The sequence below is a fragment of the Alligator mississippiensis genome, chromosome 3 (genome assembly GCF_030867095.1).
Source record: "Alligator mississippiensis isolate rAllMis1 chromosome 3, rAllMis1, whole genome shotgun sequence".
Classification (NCBI taxonomy): Eukaryota; Metazoa; Chordata; order Crocodylia; family Alligatoridae; genus Alligator; species Alligator mississippiensis.
In genome coordinates, this window is record NC_081826.1 from 196,032,088 (window position 1) to 196,045,628 (window position 13,541).

Below are 13,541 nucleotides of genomic sequence, written 5' to 3' on the forward strand. Positions count from 1 at the left end.
TGACAGAAAACGGAACAGGATGACACGGACAAATGTTATACTTGTAGTGCTATACAAGTTCCTATGGCACTACATAAGTCAAGGGGACACAGGTGCATACTCCCTGTGCACTACATGAATGGCACAAACACAACAGAAATGTTCCTGGATGAAGCAGAAACTCCTCTGTAGTTCTGTTTTGTAGCATTTGTATAACACCTGTCCTGTTCTACAGGCAGTCTCTTTAGCTCCCAGTATCTCACAGTTCTTTGCCTTCCCCCTACCCATCTCCAAGGGAGGTTATGGGGAGAGTGCACTAGAGTCATTGAACACAGCTTGACACCCACTGCAGCAGTGCGCTGAGCAGAGAGGCAGTCCTTTAGGACTAGGGCCTCAATGAGCATGGGCCCGGAACCAGGCTCACTTGTGGCAACAACAGATGGGATTGGGGTTGCTGCTCTGCTCCTCATGCCCTTTGGGGGCAGCAGGTTGTCAGTGAGTGGGCTCACTAACAGCATTCCCTCCCCTGACAGAAAAGGGGAAGCAAAGTTGCAGGGCTGAGTAACTCTCTGTTTTTCCCTGGCTGGAGAGTATGCTGCTGAAAGCTTTCATGGCAACTTTGTAGTGCTCCAGCCAGGGAACTCTAGATATCTGTTCACATCTGGTACTTAGTCCAGAAGGGTCTACAAAAATATTCACTCTGGTCTCCCCTGCACACTACAGCCAGGAAGTACCTCCTCGATTTTACAGGAGGTCACTGAAAGCATCATTGTTACAACTGTAACATAGAAATAAAGTACTTTTACTAGCATAATTAATTTTAACTGGTGTGCTTTGAAGATCAGTACACTAAAGATACTCAGTGAAGTGCTCAGATATTCATGTAAAGTCTCAAATTAAACAGTATTTTCTCTCTATTCTTTTTTTATTGGCACTCTAATCATGTCCATTGCCTCTTACTTTGATTTATGATACTCCCTGTTGCTGTTTCTAACTGAACCTTACTCTAAACTTAGGTGTTCAGTTTTGTACTCATCTAGGATGACTGCCTTTCTTTGGTGAGAGAACTGGACGCCTTGATAAATCCAGATAATGCTTTACAAATCTATTCTTGCTTCAGCCTGTTCTGAGGGCTATTTCTGACATATAAGCCTCACCCATTTTCTTCCAGTCCACCTCTTCCAAGCCCAAAAATGATGCAGCAAGGATTCTCTAGGGAAGTATTTCTCAACCTGTCAGTCATGGTCCAAAAGTGGGTTGCAAGAATATAGGAAAGGTTCACGAACAAACTTAAAAAAAAAAATGGATCAATAAACTTTAAGAATGGATTCTCCTTTAAAGGAGAAAAATGTGAGAACCCACAGATTTCCCCCTGCAGGCTGAAGGAGTTCCAGTCTGCAAGGGGCTGCTTCGGGCTGGGGTGTGTGGGAGGTGGGTGATCAAGTAGTGGGTGCCATGTTCATGTGTGTGTACATATGCATGCAGCAGCCAGGAAGCATGGAGAGCAGCTGCCACAGCTCCTTGCAGGTAAGCCTATGGGGTGGGGGGGAGCATAGACTATATGTTAGGGAGGCAGGGGGCACAGGCAAAACTGCTTGCCACCCCACCACCTCACTGGGGTAGAGCTGTGGCCTGAGGGGAGTGGTGATGGTGGCTAGGCCATAGTGGCGGGGTAGAGCCGTGGCCTGGTGCATGAGTGGCTGGCAACAGGAGAAGGTTATCATAGACATTAGGGCTGGAAGGGACCTTGGAAAATCACTGAGTCCAGCCCCCTGCCCCAGGAGCAGGAAGTCAGCCGGGATCAAAGGATCACAGCAAGAAAAATGTCCAGATGTCTCTTAAAGGAGTCCATAGAAGGTGCTTGCACCACCTCTGGTGTCAGTCTGTTCCAGGCCTTGGGGGATCAGACAGTAAAGAAGTATTTCCTTATGTCCAGCCTGCAGTGGTCTTGGAGGAGTTTGTGGGCGTTTGAACTCGTCATCACTTGGGGCGCTATGGTGAACAGGCATTCCCCCAGATCCTGATGTACGCCCCTTATATACTTATAGGCAGCCACCAGGTCCCTCCTGAGCCTGCACTTTTCTAGGCTGAAGAGTCCCATAGCTCTCAGCCTCTCATCATAAGGTCTGTTTTCCTGTCTTCTGATCATGCATGTGGCTCTCCTCTGGACTCACTCCAGTTTCTTCACATCCTTTTTAAATTGTGGAGCCCAGAATTGAATGCAGTACTCCAGTTGAGGCCTCACCAAGGCTGAGTACAGTGGGAGGATGACATCCTGGGATTTGCTTGAGAAGCACCTGTGGATGCAAGCCAGAGTTTTGCTTGCTTTACCAGCTGCAACATCACATTGGTGGCTCATATTCATCTTGTGGCCAATCATGACCCCCAAGTCCCTTTTGGCCATGATGCTAGCAAGTGTAGCATTGCCGAGTCTATAAGCATGCTGCGGGTTTTTCTTCCCAAGGTGGAGTACCTTGCATTTTTTGGTGTTGAACGCCATCAGGTTTTTGTCTGCCCCATTTTCTGAGCCTATCAAGATCAGCCTGGATCACCATTCTGTCCTCGGGTGTGGACGCTTACCCCAAAGTTTGGTGTCATCGGCGAACTTGGCCAGTCTGCTTCTGATACCAATGTCCACATCATTAATAAAGATGTTAAAGAGGATAGGCCCAAGGATGGAACCTCGGGAGACCCCACTGGTCACAGCACACCACAATGATTGACTTCTGTCAACTACCACTCTCTGGGTCCGACTTCGGAGCTAATTCTCCAGCCTGTGGACTGTGATGCAGCCGAGACCACAGTTGGCCAGTTTTTCTATGAGATGATCATGGGATACCAGATTGAAAGCTTTTTTAAAATCAAGGTATATGACATCAGGTGAGGGCAGTGTGGCTCCCCCCTTTCTGTCCATTACTCCTTGTGCCACTGGTGGTATGGCTGGTGTCAGGGTTCTGGTGGCGGTGTCAGTAATGAGTCTCACCACCTTGCTCTACCCTCCTGTGCTGAGGCCTGCCCACTGGGCTGTGGAAGTTGCTCCTGCCCATGTTGGTCAAACTAGACTGCAGCCCTGTGCTCGCTGTGGGTGAACAAATATGAAGGGGCATGTGACCCCCCTGCTCCACCCTCCTCTCCACCCCACACACTCACCCCCTGCCCCACATACTGTGGGGCTGGGGCCTTGGGGTGGGGACCAGCAACTTGGAAGGAGCAGCAGTGGGGTGGAGGGGTAGAAGTGGTGGGGGTGGGGCATGGACTGTGTGTTAGGGGTGAGGGCCACCAGCAGGGTCAGAGGGCTGTTTTCTACTTAATCTATTTACTGGATCAGGACTGGTCTTCACTGTTTACAAATGGGTCCTGTTATAGAGAAAAGCTGAGAACCACTGCTCTAGGGGACCCTGTGCTGCTGCTCTTGAGAGATAAGTTTTGGGTGTAGAGCCTGCCATGCCTGTCCATTTCCCAGTGTATTGGGATACAATTAAACAATAAAAAGTCATATTACTGATTTTATTGCTTTTTATTCTGAAGAATCTTACACGATATCTGAAATATATTCAAAATACTTTGCTCATTAATGACATGCAGCCTTCTTAAAGGTGGTATGTGGGCAGCTATTTTACAGTTCATAACAACATTACACAAGCGAACCATTATTTCTGGCTTGGCTTTGAGGAACATCACTATTCTGTCAGAACAAGAACTTGGGAAAAATTGTGAATAAGAAATAGGAATGCATTAGGAAACAACATTACATATGAATAGTTCTACCCCTGGGATTTCAGCGGTGGGGCATACCATCAAATGTAAAGGTCAGGATGAGGTTAGAATATATTAATACTCAGAGTTCTAATTTCAGATTTATGAGGGCTGAGTGACCAAGGTGAATAGGATTACTGAATGGCCACCCCACACTCTCTCAATCTTGTTCTAACAATCTCAAAGTGCGTTCCACTTGTGACAACTGGAAGCATAATTGAAAACTGTATGCTTTCTGTACTAATTTTGTACCAGTAATTAGATTTCCTTTCTGTGAATGTGAGACAATGCCATAGATTTCCTAGATTTAATACATTTCTAGGGTCAGAAGGGACCTATTAGATCATCAAGTCTGACCCCCTGCTTTGGGCAGGAAAGAGCTCTGGGGTCAAGTAACCCCAGCAAGGTGCTTGTCTAATCTTCTTTTGAACACCTCCAAGGTAAGGGAAAGCACCACCTCCCTTGGAAGACCATTCCATATTTTGGCAATGCTCACTGTAAAGAATTTCTTCCTGATGTCTGATCTAAATCTACTCTCCTTCAGTTTATGGCTGTTATTTCTAGTAATCCCAAGGGGCGCCCTGGTAAACAGAGTATTCCCTAAGCAGATTATTCCCTATTCCCTGGTGACCCCCCGGATGAGTTTGTAGACAGCCATAAGATCATCTCTCAGCCTTCTCTTGCAGAGGCTCAAGAGATTCAAGTCCCCCAGTCTGTCTTATTAGGATCTTACCTGCAGGGCCTCAACCATATAAGTAGGCCTCCTCTGAGCCCTTTCTAGGTTATCCACATCCCTCTTGAAGTGTGACACCCAAAACTGGACACAGTACTCCAGTTGTGGCCTCACCAGTGCCACATAAAGGGGAAGTATCACCTCCCTAGACCTGCTTGTGATGCACCTACTAATGCAAGACAAGAGTGTGGTTAGACTTACTTATTACCTTGTCACACTAGCGACTCATTCACTTTTGCATCAACTATGACTATGATTGTTTCTCCCCAGGTGAAGCACTTTGCACTTAGCTTTGTTAAATTGCATCCTATTCTGATCCACCCACTTCCCCAGTCTATCCAAATCCATCTGGATTTGCTTGCAGTCTGCCATCCAGTAAAAAGATTAAATATAGTTTTGCTGATAGTCTAGTTGATAGTTCTTGAGTCTAGTGTTTTTTCCCGTTGGGTGCCCACAAAGTCAGGAGTGTTTCCCATAATTCACTGCAAAATAATCATAGAGTGGCTTACCTTACTGTGATACAAAGAACTATGGACTATACTCCAAGGATCCTGGTGACAAATGTCTTGCAATACAGATGCTCTTGTCTGGGCTGGGCTAATCTAGGTGCCTAGGCCTTAGTGTTGATCATCCAATTCAGAAATGAAGACATATCCCAAAAGGCATGGGGTCCTCTTCAAACCTGTTCAGTAACACTGAGTAATTCCTGATGTTACTTCATTGTTTTGTCCTTTACTGAGGTTTTTGCTAGCTTGATCACATGTGAGCCAAGTAAAAAAAAACAGACAGCTGTAGATCACACATATTGATGTTTTTGGTTTCACATCACAGATTATTTATACTTACTGTAACAAAACAGCAAATCACAGAGGTCTTCAAATTTGCTGCAGGATAATAACATAGTGCCTGAGGAATACGTTTCTGCATTGTGTCATATAGAAGTGCATTACATATGGTGGTAAACTGCATTTAGATTTACTATCACCATGAAATGTAATTTGTGAGGAGATGAAATGCTTCTGTAATAATTCAGTAAGACAGGGTTTGCTACAAGCAAGGGTAAACATTGAATTACGGAATGCTTAGACCCTTATTTTCCCCTTTGAAATATATTACAGAACTAATGATCTGAAGTAGCTTTCTAGTAATAATGTTAAGTACCTTTATGACAATCTATTGCTCCTGCCTCTCAGATGCCCAGGCAAATAAAGGCATTGCTTTCTACAGCTTGCCCAATGCCATTGGGCACATCTACTTGAGATGCTTTACTACACAGTAGTAGTAGACTAATCTACTGTGCAGTAAACATCACTATGTAACTGTGCACAATAGCTACTGTGCAGTAAAATAGGGTAATGCATAGTTTTCTACTACCTGTAAATACAGGTAGCAGATTTACAGTGCAGCAGCTACTGTGCAGTAGCCTTCGGGTAGACATCTGACTGGGAGAATATTGCTCCCTGTGAGCCCAGAAAGCAGGGGGCAGGAGAACCGTCACCTCCCTGGGCAGCTGCCTGCTTCCCAGCCCCCCTCTATGATTGGCCAATCGAAGCTGGGACATTGTCCTCTGCCCTGGAAGCTGCCTGCTGCCAAGCCCCCACTCCAATCTGGGAGTGGGGATTGAGGCATTGTCCCCTGCCTCGGCAGCTATTCTGAGATTGGAATGGAGGCCCGGCAGCAGGCAGCTGCTGGGGCAGGGGATGATGCCGCAGTCCCCACTCCAAGATCAGAGTGGGGGCCTGGCACCAGGCAGCTGTTGGGGCTGGGGGCTATGTCCCAGCTTTTGCTCCAAACTCGGCATGTGGATTAGGCATGGGCAGCTGCCTGGGGCAGGGGTGGGGTATAGGGTGGGAGGCAACTGCCTCAGAGGCAGGACAGCTCCCTCTGCTCCCCAGATCCCAGACCTGACCCCAGTGTCTCCTGCCATCTTGTGGCTGGCACCTGGGGAGGCCTAGGTTTCCCCCGACCAGACGTATGGGAGCAGAGCAGGGAAGGAGTTGCCCTGCACTGAACTTTTTCCATTGGGAGCTCCCAATGGCCGTGTCCAGACATGTGTGGATATTTGGCTCCCCAGGGACTACTAGCAGTGGCACATCTTGTGCCGCTGCTAGCTGTCCCCAGGGAACTCCTGTGCCACACACATTCTAGCACAAGGCAGGTTAGCCTGCGTGGGGTAGGGAGGCTGGGGCCAGCACTGGGCTGGCCCCAGCAGCTTTATCTGGGGTCCTGGGGATATCCTTGGGCTGCAACAATGGCAATCCTGCTGCATGGCACCTGACTGACAGCAGAGTGTGGCTCTGCTTTGGCCAGGCTTTGGCTTTGGGTGGCATGCACTGATGCTGCATGTGCTACTTTGCTTTTTTTTCTTCAGGTTTTTTGACCCCTGGATAACCAGGGATCAAAAAAACCCTACGCACTGCTCCCTTGCAGCATGGAGAACAACTGAACGTGTGGTATGTGGCACTCTAGAGGTGTTTGCAGTGCCACATACCACATGGTTGTGCTTGTCTGAATGTGGCCAATGGGTACACATGTAGATGCGCTCCCAGGGGAAGCTTCCTGGCCATGTCTACATGAGATTCTGACTGCACAGTCATTACTGCACAGTCATTTAGTACTTGTTTATACAAGTACTAAATGTTACCTTGCAGTAACGTTGCCAAACAGCATTTTCATGACACTGACCGCACAGTAGCCTGAGATATACTAAGCAGTACCACCACATCATACTTCCTTCCATGTAATACTACTGTACAGTAGTCATGGGCTACTGTGCAGTCAGCATCTTGTGTACACATGGCCCCTGTGCAATATTTTACTGCACAGTAGGGCTGTGTGAAACGGCACCATTCCATTTTGCCTTGAGTTTTGAGGTTTTGACAGAACAGCATTTCATATTGAATTTCATTTCGATTCAAAACAGCTGTTCCGTTTTGCTTTGTCAAAACAGTGAGGCTGTTTCGACTCTGTTTTGGTGTTTCACTAGATCTGCTGGGAAGGGAAGTCAGCCCAGCTGGGTTGACTTCCCCATCCCCGGTGCTAGATCAGGCAGGGGACAGGGAGTTAGCCCAGCTGGACTGACTTCTATCCCCAGCGCAATGGTTGAAACGTTTCAACTTTCTAAATGTTTCAACTAGCCTCATTTTGTTTCGAGGCTGTTTTAAGGCCCTTTGTTTATTACTGATTTTGCTGTTTTAACCTTGAAATGAGTTGTAACAGTATCAAAATGAAATGGCCAGTGAAATTTCACACAGCCCTACTGCACAGTAAGCTTTCAGTGCATTAATAGCATGTGTAGATGCACCTAGTGATAGTGTAAAGTAAACGATAAGTACGGCATGCTTGTGAGGAAACTTGGAGCTCCCCCCTCAACTCTCACCCCGATTAGAGACTTGTCTGGTTTCTGGTTTTCTTATTAATTCCAAGGTGCAGTTTGTCAAACATGTTACTGGTCTCTCAAATGTGTCTGAAGAGAATGTGTGTGGACTCTTGTGGAGCAAATAAAGTTCTGGCACTCTCCTAATAAGTGTCACTCTGGCAAGGCTCATATTTCCTACTTAGTGTTTCCCATATATCATACCCATATTTTTTATGTCTGATTTAAAATGTGTCATAAAATCATAGAAATGTAAAGATGGAAGAGGCCTCAAAATATATTCTTATCCAACCCTCTGCAGTGAGACAGGATTAAATATATAAAAGCCAGCCTGATAGATCTTTGCCTAACTTGTTCTTAAAAAACTCCAAATAAGGATATTTTTATATTTTGCTAACTTAAGCATTAGAAAGTATGCATATGTTGAAAGACTGTTATCATGTGATTCTCTTTTCTCAGCCAGACAAACTTAATTTTTTTAGTCTTTTTTCATAGGTACAGGTTTTTAAAATCTCTTACCAGTCTTGGTAGTGTTGAGAAGATGTTGTTGCCATGATGGATCAGGGTATGTATGAGAAATAATAATCCTTGGGGGTGGATCAATTATATGGGGACATGCAGTAAGAGTCCATACAGTTGGTACAATAAAATGTATCACCCACAAGAAGTCTTGCCTTCCTTACCAGCTTTCTTGTTCTGGGCATTATCTCTAATTTGTCTATATCTTTCATAAAGACTATTGCCCAGAATTGGACATAGCTGAGTAGAGAGAAATAATTTTCCCCTATGTAATACATAGACTCTTGTTAATACATCCAAGAATGTATGTTGCCTTTTTGTAAAAGCAAAACAATGTTGGCTTATCAGTAACTTGCAATGCACTCTGAGGATACCTCAGACCCTTTTCTTCAGTATTGTTACCTAGTCTGTTACTCCATGTTTTGATTTGTATATCTGATTGCTCCTTTCTAAATGTCATGCTTATATATAAGATTATTTATAGAATCTTTTTATGTTGTCTTTTATATTTCTTGATAATGATATCTAATTTTATTCCTTCATCTTTCTGATTTTACCCCTAAATGATTGCACTATTTTTTTACCTTCATCCTTAATTAGCCATACCCACTGGAAAGGAGTAGAGGGCAATAGGAGGGAGATAGTAATAAAGGTTGAACAGATGCCGCAGGGGGCCAGATTACAACCCACAATATGCCTGTATCTCTCTCTCCTTTTTTCTCTGTCTCTGACTACAATGAAGTCTTGTTTACATTTTTATATGATTCCTTTTTGATTTTCAGACTCTTAAAGAAATCAAGATATAACTATAATGGCCTCTTACTAAGCTCCTTATCTATCCACATCGGGATAGTTTGTTATTGTGCCCTGAAAATTGCCTGGCAGCTCCTCTGCAGTCTTTTATACCTAAGCTTATCTTTGCAAGAGTCTGTACCTACCAATTCCCTTAATTTGTTTAATCCTTTTTTTAAAATCCATTATATATTTTTATATCCATTTTTTATTTAGTTGCTCCCCCGCTTCCTTTTCCAAGAGCACGGAACTCTATTGCATCTTCCTTGCTTTTACCCAATTTACCATAATATTGTCAACTAGTTCCTATTAGAATCAAATCTAAAAAAGGTGCTCCTTTCTTTTCTGAGAAAGCATTATCCCCAACATTTCAAGAACTTGATGGATGCCAGCTTAAGAACTCTTCAGTTGAATACTCAAAAACGGACAGAGAAAAGAATCACGGGTCCTTTCTGCAAATCATAGCAGCAGTTTGCTGACATTTTACCACTTAAAAAAATGCTACCACAAGTCATTCTATTACAGAAACATTTCTTTTTTAAAGGGGAACATAAGGACATGGGGGTTTAACTGGTTAGTGCGTTCCACGTTTGCAAGAAAACGTGGCCAGGGAGACAGCAGTGACCTTTTAGTTTAATGTTGTAATCTGTCAGCTCTTGCAAAAAAAACGAGGACTTGGCTGGTACTAATAGGGTCTATACTGTATATTCACCACTCTTGTAGTTGTGTGATCCTTTCTAATCCTCTCTTTGCAGTTCTGGGCTAATCCAGTCCTCTTTAGGTTCCTTTCCACAGTAATATCCATTTCCATTTGACTTTAAGCTTTTGTCTTTATTTATTTAAAATCCCCGCTGTTTAACACTTGAGCTGCTGGTAACATAGATAACCAAGTATTCTGTCTATTAAGACATGGAGCTATCTCCCTTCCCCCTTCACCCTGACCTTCCTTCTGATCAGGAATGTGAATAAACACTATGATTTAGCTTTACATAATATCTCACTTGATATGTTGTACTTAGTTTAGCACATTTGTTACTTTATGGCACTATATTTAATTAAATTCAAACTATTGCATTCTACTGTGTTTAAGCCTCTGAACTGCACACTGTATTGTTTTTAGTTGTGCTAGATATAATGTCAATTTCTGCATGATATACTTTCAGCACCAATGCACATTTCAGTATCCATGTTATAAACCTCCAGCTGTTTGCTTGTTGTGTGCACTCATCAGAATCTGCAGTAAGACAAACTTTATATAATTAAAATGCTTCCTCAGGAATTTCTCTTTGGCTGAAGGAGCTCAGCAAAGGCATTAGTTGCAAATAAAAGACCATGCCCTATTGTTGCGTGCAAAGTATCTCTTTAGAAGCGTCTGTCTCCGTCATTTCAAGCTCTCAATAGCAATGTAATGATCTTTGTCAAATGTAGATCCAGTTACTGCTAGCAACAGAAGGCATATGTTCAGGCTGAACAAAAGAGCACTTATTTTCACATTTCACTGATGATATTGAATGATAACATTTTTGCATAATCCTAAAAAATTATTATGCAGATGTTGTGGAAATGACAGAAAATGCTATTACAATGAGATGCTTTGTGAAGGGAATTTAAACTGTGCATATGTCCCCGTTTTAATGAGCCTGTCAAATTCTGAATAATAACTCTTTGCACATTAATGCATGACTTGAAACAAGACTCTCGGTTGTTTCTTGTCTATAGTGTTACATATTTTACCATTTAATGTCTTATACTTTTCTATCTCAGGGAAAAGCTAGGCAGCAATGCCTGAATATTTGGCTACTGTTTCATTGGATAAATTAACCTGTACATCAGTATTACATGGGCTACTTAATATGGAGTTTATGACCCCCCAAAAAAGGAAAAATAAAAGAGGGGAAGTCACTACAAGAATGAAAAAAATCAAAAGGTCCACAAGATAATTTTAATGTTCTGTTGACTGAAAAGTTGTTCTGAGAAATACTGCTGAATAGTTCATTACAAGCTTATTTTCTGGACTGTACGTGGAATAAGTTAGATAGGCCGTACTTGAAAATATGTTGTACATCGGAATAGCAATAGAAGCTATGTAGCCTGTTTAGATACAAAATGTCCTAATTTACTAAGTGTAAGAGGCAAGGACTTCTTAGGCTAATATATTTTATTGGACCAGCTATGTAGTTGGGATACAGTTAGACAAGCTTTCAGCTACATCAGATATTCCTGAAAAAGAATACCTTGCATTTGAAATCTTGTCTAACTGTATCCTAACTACATAGTTGGGCCAATAAAATATATCAGCCTAAGAAATCCTTGCCTCTTGCATAATTTCTGGAAGATCACAGCAACAACACACAGTGACAACATCACTCATAAATTGCTTTCTCATTCTGCTCATTCTGCCACTATATATTTTGCCTCTTCTTAAGCCCCCTTCCCTGGGACTTCCAGGCCCAAGCAGACATCTTGACATTGTATCAGAGCAGGGGTGCTCAACCCCCAGCCTGTAGTTCAGATCCAGCCTTCAGTATCATGTCATCAAGCGTGTGGAGCTCTCCATGGGTCTGGATATTTTGTGGCAGGAGAATGATGGCACTGCTACCTTGCTGCCAAATCTCTGGACCCATGGGGAGTCCCAAATTTACTGGATTGGATGCCCATTTCTAGTGCTCAGGGTGGGGTGGGGAAGGTGCTAGGTCCTAATCCAGGTTTATAGGACAGTATCAACGTCCAGTGCTTGAGGCAGGGAGGGAGTGGTGCCAGGACCCAGAACCTGATCCTGTCATATGGACTTGATTTGGCCCATGGAGCCAAAAGCTTGAGCACCACTGTTTTAGAGAGTGGGTTAAGTGGCCTGCTCCTGTTATGTCAGTAGAAATCCTTCCAAGAAAGTACCATTGGTCAATACCAGTAGCACCTCCTATAGTTAAATGTCTTTGAAATTAAATATAAAGATTTTCCCCCCACTGGTTCAAGGTGCTTTAGATAGATTGTTTGAGATATACTCTTGGGCTGCTTGCAGATGTTAACCCCCCCCCCCCAAAAAAAAACCCAAAACAAACAAACCAAAAACCAAAAACCAAACAAAACCAAAACCAAACCCCCCCCCCCACACACTTTACTGGAAGCAGCAGTGTATTACTTCAATCCAGCTCTGCAGTGTCTGTAAAGATGGGGCACATCAGTGGGGCTTTTTGGTGCTTTTAGCTAAAGCTAAGTCAATCAGCTGTTACATTTAAACACCAAAAAAAATCCTACTAAGGCACCCAATCTTTACAGCCAAGTGAGCGGGTTGAAGTAATGTGCTGCCTCTTCTGGTCATGTGAGGGGCTTGGGAACACACCAAGTTTAAAGTAAAGTGCCATTTTTTTAATGTCTGCAAGCATCCATAGTTACTTATGTCTAGGGACCCACCGACATTGTGATTTCTTGATTTTTGTAGGAACCATTAAATCAGCAGATTGCCCGCATAAAAACCCAGTCCCCATGAAAAAGCATGAAAATGGCCAGTAAGTGGGGGGTGGCGGGAAGGGAGCTGCAAACAGAAAAGGGTGAGAACTGAGAAGCTCTGCTGTCCTGAAGCATGGGGAGGGTGTGGGGGAGAGTGGAGAGTTTCACTGCCGAGTGAAGTGCTCCCCCCATGCCTCTGATTGGCCAAGGGGCCCTGGAAGTCCCATCCCTCCCCAGAGATTGACAGATGGCCATGGGGGTGGGTTGCTGTGCTCTGCCATGAAAATGGTGACTGGCACAGTTCTCAAACCATGAAATTGGGGGGTAGCTGCCCCAAATTTGGTAGGTCCTTATTTATGTCTAACAGAAACAATATCTTCTGCTGGGTAAGCAATTTGGTGAGAACAAAACCTCAAAAGATGAAATCGGGTGTGGCTTCTAATTCTAAGCAGGAATAATACCTGTGGTTCCATAAACACCTCGGTACCAGGTACCACACCATCTGATAACATGTTAATACACAAAGCCAGTCGCTCAATCTCTACTCACTACAGCCCTTACACATGAGTGCTCTTCCCTCCCTAAACCAATCTCCAGCTTGTTCCCTTAGTGCATTACTGGATCTCCTCAGATGTTACCAACTCTATCATGTCTGTAAGACTTTTCCTTGCCCACCCATGGCTGCAGTTGGCTCCTGCTGGCTGGGAAGTAAGGAAAGACACAGCTCTGCCTCTTTAGAGAAACCACAGCATGCCAAGCTATGTTACCCTCTCCCCTCCTCTCCCACCCCAGAGGAAGGGAGAGTCCTGGCTCATGTTCATACCCCTGCTTGCCAAGCCCTCTAGGCTAGGGACATAAACCAGTTTAAATGATCAAAAACTGGTTTAAACCTGTAATAGAACAGACATTCAGTGCACATAAACCAGTTTCAAAATGGCT

At 43.9% G+C, this 13,541-nt stretch overlaps 1 protein-coding gene across 1 annotated transcript in view; it reads left to right on the forward strand.

Moving 5' to 3' along the window:
- TMC1 (transmembrane channel like 1) overlaps positions 1-13,541 on the forward strand; it is a 159,249-nt gene that overhangs the window by 39,966 nt on the left and 105,742 nt on the right. The window lies entirely within an intron of this gene.